This window comes from Helianthus annuus, chromosome 9 (genome assembly GCF_002127325.2).
Source record: "Helianthus annuus cultivar XRQ/B chromosome 9, HanXRQr2.0-SUNRISE, whole genome shotgun sequence".
NCBI lineage: Eukaryota > Viridiplantae > Streptophyta > Magnoliopsida > Asterales > Asteraceae > Helianthus > Helianthus annuus.
In genome coordinates, this window is record NC_035441.2 from 172,676,994 (window position 1) to 172,681,258 (window position 4,265).

Consider the following 4,265-nt stretch of genomic DNA (forward strand, 5'->3'; position numbering starts at 1 on the left):
GCACGATGGATAATAGTAGATCATACATGTTTCAATGGACCATATTGGGCCTTAATGGATCACAATGGACAATATTAGATCATACATGTCTTAATGGACAATGTTGGGCTTGAATGGATCATAGTGCACAATAGTAGATCATACTTGTTTTAATGGACCATATTGGCTCTTAATGGGTCACAATGGACAACAGTAGATCACACATGTCTTAGTGGACCATGTTGGGCCTTAATGGATAATAAAGGACAATGGTAGATCAAAAATGTCTTAATGGACCATATTGGTACCTAATGGATCACAATGGGTAATAAGAGATCACGTTGACACCTGACAATTTCAGGTTAACACCGTTAACAGAAACTCCGTTATCTTAATCATTCATTCATACATACAGTACACTTGATTATGGTTAATTAAGTGTCGGTTATTGCACAAATACTCACAAGATAGTAGTTCAGAGAATTACATAATTACACACGAGTCTGTCTCTAAATGTGGGTAGACAATTGGAATAGTATCCCTAAGCAATTAAATAAATATATATTTGAATATATATGTTATATGACTTACATGTTTATTTTGTGAACTTCCGTGAAATTGCGTATGTTAACATGTTAGTGATTTTTTTAGCAAATCAGTTATAAAGCGCATCTTCATATTTATGTATTTTTTATTCTAAATAATAACGGCCTACGACGGGTAAAACCTATTATTCAACTAACGATTCTGGCCAAACACATTTGATTTAAAAATATATATGAACCAAACACCCGTTTAGTGAAATTTATATAACCAGCGTATCTGGTTTATTTAACTATATTTTAGCGAGCAAATTTTAGTAAGTGATCGAGACGCGCGACGATTAAATGGGTTCGTATTCATGGTATGGACCCATTTAACTAAACGTAGGCATCTCCAACTCCTTTCTCCTTCATTTTTCTCCATCAAAACCCTAGCCCCCATTCTTATTTATCTCTCACAACACTAAGAATGCAGCGGTTAATGATGGCGGAGAAACCACAGACAACAAGGGGCAGATGTGACACGGTAAGGGTTCCTCCTAATCCTATGGTGGCAGGGATGTGGCGGCTCAGATCGTACACCGGTGACACCTCCGGTCGCCGCATCTCCGACGAACACCTTCCTCTCCACCTTAAAAACCTACCACACCTACAAACACCCAACCCCCACCACTAATTATACCCTCCGCGTTCCTCAAATAAACGGCCAGCCACCACCATTTGGTGGTGGCGTACGGCAGCAACGAGAAGAGAGAGAGAAGGAACGATTAGTTGCGGTGACGATTAGGAGCGGCGGCGGCTGCACCGGCATCTCTGGCAGCCGGAAAAAATGAGGCGATGTGGTGGCAGCGGTTATGATTGTTCGGACGACAGCAGGAGAGAGATAGACGAGATAGAGACAGGTGGTCTCTGGCCACCTGGTTGCGACGGCAGCGACGGGGTTTCAATCGGAGGGGCAGGAAGGTGGTTCGAGTGAGGGTATGGTGGATGATCGATATGTGATGACGATGGTGGTGATGCAGCGACGAGCAGAACAGTGGCGACTGGTTGCGGCGGAGGTGGTGGTGTCGGAGCTGACAACAACAGCATAGCAGCAGAAGTGTTCAAATAGAAACCCTCGGTCAGTATTATGCCATTGCTTGTATTCTGGTGTTCTTGATCTTGTATATTTTATTAATTGTTGTTGGTTTAGATGTGTATAAAAGTTAGAGAATATTGACCACGAAACTGCTCTTGTGATGTAGTATATAGTGATGTAGTATGAAGATGTAGTATAAGTTGTTTTGAACTAATGCTTGTTAACACGGTTTGGTAAAGGTAAGATTAAAAGTGTGTTTTATGATGTTAAGACAAACTGTTTTGAACATGGGTTGAAAAGAGAGTATAACATTGCTGTTTATGATAAGGTTTTTGGTAAAGTTTCAAAGATAAATTGTTTTTTTTTAATCAAATAAAACTTAACAGGAATGAATATTCTTTTCGCTTCAGCCATAGAGACTGGTTCCATCAGGGTTGACCAAGTTTCTCCTGCACAATTCAAATATCCCTTAGCCAATGAAATAAGAGACAGAATAATCTCGGATATGTTCACTTTTACTACTACTCCCTTTGTATAGCTGTGTCAAAGTAACAACTCCTTTCCATGATAAATTTAGCACAACCACTAGAATCGTAGAAAATAAACCATATGCTGCACATGTTATATGCACTTAGTTAAAACAAAGGTTTGACTTTTTAAAGTCAATTACAAGAGTTTGATAATGCTGCACATGTTATATGCTAACTCTTTCTAATTGACTTTAATTGTAACTGACTTTAACTGTTCGATAATGGTGTAATTGATTTTATATGCTTCACATGTTTAAAGTCAATTACAAAGATTTATAATAAAAAATTTGCGATTAGGGTTCGTTCTGATTAGGGCTTCTATGCTGATCTGGGGGGTGGGGCGATTAGGGTTCGTTGATGATGTTGCAGATGCCAAAAGGACTTCGCCGCTGATTTGGGGGTGGGGCGATTAGGTTCGCTGCTGATGGTGTTGCGATTAGGGTTCGTTTTGATTAGGGCACGCACATATGGTGTTAAGTTAAACAGGGTTTTTAATTAAATTAAAAAAATGGTGACTAGGATGCTGACTGGGATGACATGTGGGATAAAACTAACAATGGTTAGTTTTAAGTTAATTGGGACCATTGGGAAAATATTTTAGAAACGTGGGATTATTATGTACCTAGAGTAAAGGTGAGATTATTGTGTACAAGATTGTAAACGTGGGATTATTAAAAACCAATTTTCCTTAGTTTTTCTATAAAAACGTTAGCTTGCTAGTGTGAAACTTTATTAATTTTTTTGTAAAATGATTTTTTGCACTATTATGACTAAAGTTTAATAAATATTTGTTGAAAACTAAAATCTAGGTCGGAGATGAAGTTTTCCTCAAGCATTCTAAACTCTACCGAGACTGTAGCAAGAGGAAGGGTCCAGAGCTTGGACCCAAATGATCTAGTTGGTGGTACAGATATTGGACTAGAATAGTGTGAGGTAAACGTTCAAGTACCAATAAAAAAAGATGAAAACTTGGTAAGACCATATGGTTTATTTTCTACAATTCAAGATTGTATTGGTGCATCCATCCTATCCATTCATCTCGGTATGTATTTGTTAAACTTGTGATACAAATAATTTTAATATCATGGAACTTAATGCTTATATATGGATGGTTTATTTGTAGGTAGTCCATGAGGATTGAGAACGCATGATGACTCAAGATTTTATACTTCTTATTTCTTTAATTGCTTTAAATTTCTTTGTTAAATGTTTAAGACTTTATGTTAGATAATGTTATAACTTATTTATGGTTAGTGTTTTTGTTATGAACATGCTTATTTGAAATGTAATGAAGTTTTATTTTTTTCCGTTAGTTGATGTTATACAATAACTATTAGGATGTTATATGTTGATGATCTGTTTATAAAATTTGTTTTATAACTTATTTGTGATATTAGGACCATTTTCTTTATATTAAAGTAGCTATAACGTTACATTATAAGGGTCCTATAAATTAATTTTTAAGGACGCTTGTATGTGTATCAAAAGATTAAAAGTAGGTAATCACATATTAGAACATTGTAAAAGTGTCCTAATATGTTCTTTTTAGAACACTATTTAAGTTGTGTATAGACATATTATGTGACCATAAAATTGGTTTCGTAATCTTATTTGGTATATTGGGACCCTTTTCTTGGTACTAAATTAGCTATAATGTTACACCATAAGGGTCATATCAATTAATTTCTAAGGACGCTTGTAAGTGTATCAAAAGATTAAAAGTATGTATGCACATGTTAGAACATCGTAAAAGTGTCCTAATATTTTTTATTAGGACACTATTTTGGTCGTTCAAAGACATATTACGCGACCATAAAATTGGTTTCATAATCTTATTTGAGATGTTAGGACGTTTTTTAGTTCCAGGACTTATTACGACCCCTTTACATGAAACGGTTTTACCGTTGGTCCTATTAAATGAAAGGTCCTATAAAATAGCATTTTAGGACGCTTTTGCGCGTACTAAAAACCCAGTTTTCTTGTAGTGGTTGCGCCTCCGTTTTTTACTGGTGTAAACAATCTGTTGGTAAAAAAATAACATTTCCCAAACATTAAGTAAATAGTAAATCAAAGCTAGCATGGTAGCTAATAAAATTTCACATCAGCTTTCTCCAAAAAATAAAAAATAAAAAATAA

The 4,265-nt window shown here is 35.8% G+C and overlaps 1 long non-coding RNA gene across 1 annotated transcript; it reads left to right on the top strand.

Moving 5' to 3' along the window:
• The first annotated feature begins 900 nt into the window (after positions 1 to 900).
• On the top strand, positions 901 to 3,371 carry LOC118482234. The gene is made up of 3 exons (XR_004867850.1): positions 901 to 1,641; positions 2,939 to 3,171; positions 3,253 to 3,371. It is a non-coding gene; the product is annotated as an uncharacterized LOC118482234 (long non-coding RNA).
• Positions 3,372 to 4,265: the final 894 nt, after the last annotated feature.